Raw genomic sequence first — 10,648 nt, 5'->3', positions numbered from 1 at the left:
GTTTTTAATTGAGGGTGATCCAAGTGCCAGGTACTATTCCAAACCCTTCATATACACCCTATGAAAATGGTACTTTTATCTCTATTTTACCAAAGAAAACCAGGGGTACACAGAGGGTAAGCCCCTCGTTCACTGTTACCCCCATAGTGGGATATGAGGCTGGGTTCATACCCAGGCAGGCTGGCTGCAGAGCTCAGACCTGTGGCAACTAAAATATGCTGCCTCTTATTACACCATCCGTGACTACTGCATATGTGCCTCTGTGTGTTTGCAGAAACACATGGCTCTGCAAAGCCTGCCTCATTTAAAGTTAATTATTTGCTCAGCCATTTCAGCACTGCATAAAGCAGAAGGGAGGCAGCGGATGAAGGGCTCAGGGCTCCAGGTATACGTCTAGTTCAGTAAGTACAAGGGCAGTAAGGACGCTGTTCAGTTAAAGAGGGTGCCGCACAGGTGAGAGCAGGCAGCCTCATCCTAGTTTATAGGGGCGGAGAGGGAAGACTTCCTGAAGGAAGTGATGTTTCAGCTAAAACAGGAGGATGAGCAGGAGCTGGGGCCATGTGGGGGATGGAAGGAGCAGGATGGGTGGCAGAGAAAGGGACTAACCCCTGAGGTCCTGAGGATGGCCAAGACACGTCCTGAAATTTTTCTACAAAAGCCTGTTTCTAGCTGTCACACACCAAGCTGGTCAACCTGATGCCCCGCTGGCCAAGGTGACATGGCTGGGCCACAGTACCAAATGCCACATATTCATTCTTTTCTCCAACCAGGAGCTGCCCAGGCCCAAAAAGACAACTGTTTTAAAGCCATGGTCTCATGCAGGCACACCCTAGAAGTCAAGTTACTTCAGCGTTGCCTGCGGTGAAACTGAAGGGAACAGCCCGAAGACCAAAGGAAGAATGTTTTTGTTTGTGTGTTTTTGTTTTTGTTTTTGGAAGCATGCTTTATTGAATTTACAATGCAGAAAATATTTGTAGCTCCTTAGACATTTGCATTGCCATCAAAATCATACTTTATGGTATAATTATTAATGGTTTGAAGAGAAATAAACAGTATAAACAAAATATGGCCAATACTACAAAAATGTAAACCATGTAAATCAAAATCACTAAACAATTATTCTATAATCAGAGGCCTACTTAATATATAAGTATGAAATTTCTTACACACATTTACAATAAAAGCCCACAAAAGCCTTCACTCTGAAGCCGATCACTGTACAAATATGAAAATAAATCTTTATCTTTTTTTAAATTAAATTTAATTATTTTCAGCATAACAGTATTCATTATTTTTTCACCCCACCCAGTGCTCCATGCAATCCATGCCCTCTATAATACCCACCACCTGGTACCCCGACCTCCCACCCCCTGCCACTTCAAACCCCTCAGATTGTTTTTCAGAGTCCATAGTCTCTCATGATTCACCTCCCCTTCCAATTTCCCCCAACTCCCTTCTCCTCTCTAACTCCCCATGTCCTCCATGCTATTTGTTATGCTCCACAAATAAGTGAGACCATATGATAATTGACTCTCTCTGCTTGACTTATTTCACTCAGCATAATCTCTTCCAGTCCCGTCCATGTTGCTACAAAAAGTTGGGTATTCATCCTTTCTGATAGAGGCATAATACTCCATAGTGTATATGGAACACATTTTCCTTATCCATTCGTCCGTTGAAGGGCATCTTGGTTCTTTCCATAGTTTGGCGACCGTGGCCATTGCTGCTAGAAACATTGGGGTCCAGATGGTCCTTCTTTTCACAACATCTGTATCTTTGGGGTAAATACCCAGGAGTGCAATGGCAGGGTCATAGGGAAGTTCTATTTTTAATTTCTTGAGGAATCTCCACACTGTTCTCCAAAGAGGCTGCACCAACCTGCATTCCCACCAACAGTGTAAGAGGGTTCCCCTTTCTCCACATCCCCTCCAACACATGTTGTTTCCGGTCTTGTATGAAAATGCATGAGGCTAAAAGTTAACAGTGAAAAATGTCTCCCTATCTAACATTCTTTTCCATGATGAAAATAAAATATTACCAAGTGTGTCCGGATACATTAAACAAAAAAAAAAAAAAAAAAAAAAAAGGAGCAGTGTATAATTGTGATTTTAAAAGCCCTTAAAGGAAAAACTGAGTCAAGATGAATTAGTTGCTCAAGATTATATGAATGTGCCACATTAATTCTAGGCTAAAAACATTATTTTTGAATCAAAGAATACACTTGGAAAACACCTTCCTGAAATGAAATGTCGGTGATAATGATGATTTCCCACTAATGCAGCTGAGAGCTTCTAAGTAGCTTTTCTTTAAAGAAGATTGCTCACCAGAACTCTATGTCTGTGATTTGGATTTTGTTGCCAAAATATTTATCCAGGTTTGAATAAAGATGAGTGCTTTTGTCTATGTAATCTCCATCCAAGTCAATTTGGGTGTACTAGCCATACAAGCCAGACACAAAAGCCAAGGCAATACTTCTGTATCAAAGATACATTCTAAGTAAAAACCATCAGACAAATACAGAGAGACACCTTGGGGGGAAATAAAGGCAACACAGTAACAACTATACTCACAGAGTTTTGTGCAACTGCACCAAACACCTGAACAACTGTCCCATATGTCAACACACAGATCCTTTCTAATCCAGGTTCCAAAGATGCCACAGAGGCAACCAGCAGTGGCAAAACGTGCATCTCATGATGGCACAGAAATAACACCTCCCCCACCGCTTAGTTTGACACTATTCTACCAGCGAGGCGCTCTTTCTGGTCAAAAATGTATACTTGGTGCAACCTAAGCCATTGAACAGAAATCCATGGTAGAGTTGCCAGGGATAGCTAAAACTTTGCGGTAAAAACACCTAGATGTCAATAGAGAGAAGGCATGCTTTTGCAAACTTGAGGATTTTGTGGTTCTTTATAATCTTGGTGTGTAACGTATCTGGTCAGTTTTCACTTAAAAGAAAATGAAGCTGGGGAATAAAAGATTTGATCATAAAAATCATAAACAGGGGAAAAACTGCTCCACGGAATTGTTTTAATTCAACAAAAAGGAATGTTATTAGCTTGTGTAATACAATAAATAAGTTATTATTTAAGGTTTTTCCAGCAGACTACTTGGAAGCTGGAACTATATGAACCAAGGTAAGTTCAAACCGCTAGTTGGGAATAACTTAATTGGTTCAAGGCCACTGAGAACCAAAAGCCAAAAACCAAAAACCAGGCTTCCCTAGGGTCAAGTGTTGATTCCTTCAGCTGTTAGAGACCTTTCAGTGGGGAAATCTGGGGGGCACTGCAGGTTCTAGAAGGAGAGCAAGACCCACCACATTGTTGGTGAGGAGTCACTAGTCATATTAAACAAAAGACTCTGATCTCCCATTCCTAAGGACAGTACCTCTTGTGAAGAGATGAATTTCCAAAACTATACATAACATTTTTTTCACTGTTCATTATTTCAGGTAGTGAATGCTGGCCATGACAGAGTTCAGAGATTTGTACCATATTGGAGATTATGCTTGTAAATCATGGGAAGGTCTGAAACAATCATGCACATTTTCCTTGGGCAAATGTTAAAGTGGTAGTGTGTTGTTTTTTTTAAATGAGATATAATTCACATCCCATAACCTTTCCCCTTTTAACAATTCAGTGTTATTTCATGTTTTTACCAGGTTAGCAGCCATTATCAAAGTATATATTCCAGAACATTCTCCTGACAGGCCAAGGATGTTTGGGATTTAACTACTGCAACAGTTCTTCATCTGTGTTGACCTTTTGGAACTGCTCCCGGTCTGATTGGTGATGGATTTGCTGTCATCTTCATTGGTCCTTTTTTTCACTTCCCTGCGGGAAAGGGGCAGGAGAGAGAGGGAGAGAGAGAGACAGAGAGAGAGAGAATGCATTACTGAGGTACAAAACTAAACCACAAATGGTTCTGTAGAAATAAAAACAAGACGGCTGAGCACTTGCTGTATGTCATCCAGACACCATTCTCGCGAGGACCATGTGAATTTGTTGGGCCCCATTTTATATGTGCGGAAGCAAAGGCAAAGAAAAAAAGGTGAAGCAAGTTCCCTTCGGTCACGTGGCTAGAGAAGCCACAGAAACGGGCCTGGAACCACGCCTGAACTCTGAGCACCAGCCATAATCATGCATGCACGAGGCAGGCACACACGAGACACACATGCACAGGAACACACACACATGCACACGCGTGTACACACACACACACACACCCTATTGCTCTCTCCTGTGGTCTCACATGCTTTACAGTCTGCCCCACGCACAGCTCAGTCCTTAGCACCCTGGAACCTGGCTTCCATCGCCGACTAGTACTTGCTGACCTTAACAAGAGCAATGATGACTTCAAGACCACTCTTTAATTATACAGGATCATGGAGGTAATGATGAATGCTTAAAATCCAGGGGAAAAAAATCTTCCTTCCACCTCTTCCTAACTTTCCTTTAGAATTAACAACTAGAGGCTACAATGACAAAAGATCTTCACTTTCACAAGTGAAAACCTCCTAGGGATAGTATTCTTCCAAGTGTGTTCCCAGAGATAACTGTGAAACATGCAGACCCTGAATGGCACTCCTGACTCTGACAGCTCATCCCCAGGAGGCCTCCAAACAATCCTACCTTCCCCATCAAGCCTGGGGAGCTCCCACTATGGGCTGTCCCTTCACAATACTGGCTCTGTGACTGCTTATATCAATAGAATGCAGGGGAAATGGTGGGCTGGGACTCCAAGCCAAGCATTAATAAGGCCTAGCTGCTCTCAGCTGCCAGGGTCCTCAGTGGAGAGGGCCAGCAGAGAGGCCAGAAGGTCAAGGACCTTGGTGGCAGACACCCAGCCTCAGCTTTACCCCCATGGCCGCCTGACCGCAAATGCATGAGACACCCCAAGCAAGAACCTTCCAAGTAGAGGAACCTTCCAGCTGAGATCTAGCCAATTCTGATAATTTCAAGGAACTAAAAGGTGGTAGTTGTTTCAGGCAACCACGTTTGGTTTATTGCAGAGCAGCAGATAACTGAACCTACTAAAAACTGTCATATTCCTAGTACAGCAATACTGTTCAATCAAAATATAATGCAATCCACATGTAATCTTAAATTTTTTAGCAGCCATATTGAAAAATGTAAAAAGAAAGAGGTAAATTTAATTTTATTAATATATTTTAACTCCATATGGCAAGTATATCATTCTATCATTTTATCAATAAAAATAATAATGAAGTATTTTATGATTTTATACTGTCTTAAAAATCTAGTACATACTCAGTACCTATAGCACATCTCAATTTGGGTTTGCCACATAAAGGTGGCCCATGGAGGCCAAATTGGTCAGCGGGACTCCAGAATGTGCTGATATGTGCTCACTTTTGAAAACCTCTATACTGTGAGTTGGAAAGAAGATATCTCAGGAGAAGAAAAAAAAAAAAAAGAGGAAGGAATTAACTCTTGCTGAAGGCCAGCTAATAAACGCTATACTATATGTTTTCACATTTTTCTTATTTAATGCACATAAACAATCACACAACACAAACACACATGCAACCCTGACAGGTGACAGGGTAGTATTATTATCCTCACTTCACGGACGAGGAAACAAAGACCCAGGAGAAGAAGGAAGGTACACCCTCATAAAACACCCCATAAGACTCGTTTCAGACTCCTGACCTCCAGAACTGGAACGTGATACACGTGCATTGCTGAAGCAACAACACTTGTGGGAATTTGTTACAGCAACAACAGAGAACTCATACAACTTCCAACTGCATCATCTCAGACATTTGGTCATTCAACAAATGCTCAATTTATGCCAAACACTGGGACCCTCTATTAGTGAGCACTGAAGGAGAGAGAGAAGGCTAAACAAATCATTCCCAGGTCCCAAGACAGCTGCTAACACACAAGCACGGTACACCAGTCGTACTGGTCTGCGGGGAAAGAAGGCATTGTGGAGATGGGACTGCGTGGACACTTTGACACAGGAGGGACCTCTTGAAAGAACAGGAATTGACCTTCGCTTAATGAGGAAAGGAGATTCTAGGTGCAAGGGACAGCCTGCATAAAGGCAAGGAGACATAAAGAGCTTGGCCATAAGTGGAATTAAGTTTTCTGTGTCTACAGATTATCATTCCTTTGGAAAGTAAGATTAAGAAATGCAACCAGAAAGGTGGGTGAGGCCAGGCTGTGAGGGTTTGCACATGTTGGATACAGTCATGCCTCTGGAATTTCCTCTAGGTGGTGGGTGGGGATGTGGTTATGGAATTTTAAAAAGAGGTGGAGGTAAAAAATACAGAAATTGGAGAAGTCATCAGCTAGAGGCAGTTCTAAAAGCCCTGGGGATAGATGACATTAGGCAGAGAGAGAGTAAAGAAGAAGAGAATGTGGAATGCAATCCTGAGATTGCCAACAGGGAAGCAACAAGCTGATGCGCCAAGAGTGGTGGCAACAAGTCCCAGTGTTGCCACTTAGTAGCTGTGTCACTTTGAGCAGGCTGATTAAGCATTCTAGTCCTCACTTTCTTATCTGTGCAATGGGTATACTAATCATAGTGCCTTCACAAGACAACTCACATCTCTCACTTCTAGGCAGTCCAATAGCCTCTACCAGCTACAATCATCTGACTGTCTGGTCAAATGTTTTCTCTCTCTCTCTCTCTCTTTTGTGCCCCCTTCTCATTACACTGCATGGCCTGCAAATATTCATTTCCTTGATACCGCTAATGAACCATGTATGGGGCCTCCACAGGCTGAGAGCTCACAATAATGCAGACATTTTATGGAACCTGAAAGCAACTATTAGGGAGGAAAAAATACATACCCACATGGTCCATCTGGCCTTTGGTTTCTCTAATCCACCATAAATCCAGGCATGTCCCTCCCATTTCAAGGAAATCAGATATTTCAAACACCTACAATAGGCGTAAGCCTGGGAAAACTACACTTTCTCACCAAAACTACCATATGCTTGGCAAGTGCATGTAAGGTGACTCTGTCTCATTGGCAGATTTCCTCCCAACAGGCTCAGCTCCTGGGCTGACTGGAAATATCAGCCTGAGCACTTTTTGTGGGTTTGTTTGTTTGTTTTTTCTTCCAAATCTCAGACCATTGATCAATAAAGACTTTGGAACTTGAATCTACTGCAAAATGTACAAAGCTTGTGTTTCTGATGCTGGCAAGCTCACTTGCCAATGGACAATGATTGTGATAAAAGTCCTGTCAGCACTGCGAGGAAACTGCATTTCTAGGAAACACTTTTCCTGGGATTGAGAGGTTTCTAGAAAAAAGCAATACTAGTAGTTCAGGGTGTTAATCAAACATTCATGGCCTCCCCTCAAAACAGAATTCTGTTTCAGACAGTGCAAATCCATAAACTCGTCTAGCTTATGTTTTATGACATGAGACAGCATGAAAGCAGCCGTGATGGTAATTGTCTTGCAAGATCTAAATTGAGAACGTAACATAGTTACATTATACGTAACTTTCTACAGGATGTAAAACCTTTTTTTAGATGATACAGACAAAAGGAAAATTACGTTCTGTTTGTCTGTGTGATTATACAAAGTCGGTATGTCTCTGCGTGTTTATGTGTGTGCTTGTGTGCATGTGGACTTGTACGTGTGTATGTATCTGTGTGAGGATATGTGGGAGGTGTGCATATACACAATACTCTTGAGCAACCAAACAAAACGTGGTGGGCTTTTCAGGAACCAAATAAAAGTGAACTTGCAATTTGTTATCTTCAGGGGTATGATGAAGGACTGTGAATTTACAAAGACGTCCATTGTAAAGAGGGTATAATCAATCTGTTCTAATATTTCTCATCATCAAAATAAGAACTCTTTAGATAAAGAAGAAAGGTGAACGATAACTTGTAAACCTTCAACTCCTTTAACTGATTAGTATGCAAATTTGGGAAATCAGGACACTTCCTCTCTTGTTCTCAGAACGGCTTACTCATGGATTCCGCTGTAAAGGAGGGGAAGGACCACACACCCGGCTATGATTTTGACCATGACAAAGTGGCCACCAACAATGTCACTTTGCCAAGTGACAGCTTATCAGAAAAGCTTTCCCCGGTCACCCTGTGTAGAACTGCACCTCTCTCCAAACTTCATCTTTTTTTCTCCCATTGCTGTCCTTTGGGGTGAAGTTTCCTTGCAGGCTGGGATTTAGTTGCCTCTGTTCATTGTGTGTCCTGAGCACTTACAGCAGTATCGTGCTCCTAGGAGAGCTCAGGAAATGTCTGCTGAATAAATGAATCCGTCATCTCTGGCTCTAAGCTTGGTCTGGCTGCTCTCACTTGCTAAGTGGATACCTCTGTCCTTTGTCAGTCTTCTTTTCCTAAAGTTGGGCCTTCACCAAAACAGAAGACCATTCTGTAGATAAGGACACACACACACACACACACACACACACACACATTCCTATATATTATATATGTATACAGAGAAATCTGTGTATATATTTTCTATGGAAAATAAAATCAAGCTAAAAGAAGGTCATTTCCCCATTACCACCTGGAGAAGGAACCATACCCAGGGTGGCACTTGTATTTCCTCAAAATTCATTCTTGAAGAGCCTCATGAGGAAACTAGACTTTCCCACTGCAGCATCCCCAGCAAGCACAATCTTGTAAACCTTCTGTGAGCTGGAAGATTTATGGTCGCCATCCACCATGTCTGTCTAGGGGGACAAAGCCACAATGGGTGACAAAGGTTGGGCCAGTTGTCTTCCTAATAAGTTATAAGGTACCAAAAATTCACAGTGTTCGTGAATAAAATATCCCAGAAACTACCTACCTGTGGTGACAGAGCTGAGATGGGCTTTCTTAAAGAACTGACGATGCTGCCCTCACTAGTGGACCCCTGGGGTTTCCAGTCTAAGATGGCAGCCACACCTTCGGCACCAAACGTCTCTTCATCCCTTATATCAGGAACCTGGTTTTTGTTATTATTATTTTTTTTAGTCAGCCATTAAAAAACAAAGTCTCTCATTACACATATATATTATGGATTAAAGAGAAGAAAAATACGCAGATGAATCTATAGTCAGTTCTGTTATGGAACAGAGGAGCCCTAAATGGCAATCTGTGAAAATTTCTCCCTACCCTGATGAAGAAAAATACATTCTACTGACTATGTTTCATATTTATAACCTTTAAGTCGTATTCCCATGACAGATACAAGTCAAACAGGTATCTGTTACCTGTTGGTAACATTTGGAAATGATAGATTTCCATCGAAGGCCCAGGAGACAGTGATTTCTGGGGCTTATGTCTATGTCTGAAGCATCACCCCCAAAGCTCTCCTGCATGTCGTGTGACCTTCCTGCATGTCGTGTGACCTCTGAGGTGCCCTCTGGTGCCTGTATTCCACCTCCGAGTCATATTCGTTGGAATCTCTCAGGGTAGACAAGCCGCTGTCAAAGCAGCTCTCAGGAAGGCTGTCCACCTCACAATTCATCCTCTGCATAGGGTCACAGAGGGCCAACAAGTCACAGTCCTTATCCACATAGGAGGAGTGGGATGACCTGGTGATAAAGAAGATAGCTCTACCGGAGAGTTCACAAAGCTCAGGACTACACAGCAATGGACTCAAGAAGACTAACAACTCTCCATTTTGCCAAGAATCACAATGTACTCCATGACTATGCATCAGGGGAAACAAAATGTTCAGAGCAACACCAGATCATTCTACGCAACAACCAATTAAGATAAAGACACTCAAGTCTCATATTTAATAAAAATGAAGCCATTTTAAAAAATCACATTCTGTATTTCCTAACAAGAAAGGAATTGCAGTGTTCAGAGCATAAATGCAAGTTAAGAAAAATGTATGCAGGACATGTGAACCCTTTTACTCTAATGTGGTCAGACCATACTCCAAATAGCTTGTCCATTTCCGGATAACAGCTCTACTTTTTAAAAGGGATGCTGACAACCTAGATGGGAAATATAACCATGATGACCATGAGACTCAAAACCTTCAGACACAAGAAACTGTGCCATGAGCTCAACTTCAGTCTTATTGGTGTCCCTCTTCAAATCCTCAGAGAAGCTGACACATGAAGATATGCAGTCCTGCCTTACACCTATCCTCCAGAACCCCCTTCACCTTTCTCAAAGATCTGTGTCCTTGGCCATGGTTTTCTATCATTCAGTCCCTCCATGTGGTCAGCAGCCCCACACGCCTGCATATCCCCTCTCTGCTTGCTGTGCGAGGTCTTGTTCTCCCTCCCAAAGCCAGCTCCATTCCTCACAGGACCATGACCCTTCACCTTCTGCTAACTCCCCTCTCCCCAGGCACTCATTACCAGCCCCTTCAACCCAGCCGGCTCTCTCTACTTTGACCCTCCCCTGCTCTTTCTCTGCTTTAACACATTCCCAGCCCAGCTGTTTTTCTCCCTCCTTGTGTTTCCTTCTCCTTTCCCTGCCTGGCTCTCCCCTCCTCACCGTAAACCAAAGAGAAGTCCATAGGACCAGGCTCTCTCCATCTGTCATAAAACCATGCTCAGTGATTCCTGTTGCTTTATTACAAAGCTCTGGCCTCCTCTTGCTAAGGCCCCTTGAGAACTTCAGTCACTCACTACCAGCCCCCATTTGGCCCCAGCCTCATGTCTAAGCAGACAAACCCCATCACTAGC

At 42.7% G+C, this 10,648-nt stretch overlaps 1 long non-coding RNA gene and 1 pseudogene across 2 annotated transcripts in view; both read right to left on the bottom strand.

Annotated features, from left to right (window-relative positions):
- LOC309846291 (spermatogenesis-associated protein 31D1-like) overlaps positions 1-10,648 on the bottom strand; it is a 911,407-nt pseudogene that overhangs the window by 21,969 nt on the left and 878,790 nt on the right. The window lies entirely within an intron of this gene.
- Positions 995-10,068, bottom strand: LOC309846393. Its single transcript, XR_014301904.1, has 3 exons — positions 8,806-10,068; positions 8,542-8,689; positions 995-3,836 (listed from the first exon to the last, which is right to left on the bottom strand). It is a non-coding gene; the product is annotated as an uncharacterized lncRNA (long non-coding RNA).

The sequence above is a fragment of the Mustela nivalis genome (genome assembly GCF_964662115.1).
Source record: "Mustela nivalis genome assembly, chromosome: 13".
Lineage (NCBI taxonomy): Eukaryota > Metazoa > Chordata > Mammalia > Carnivora > Mustelidae > Mustela > Mustela nivalis.
Note: the sequence above shows the minus strand (reverse complement) of the source record. Positions and strands in the feature narration are given on the sequence as shown.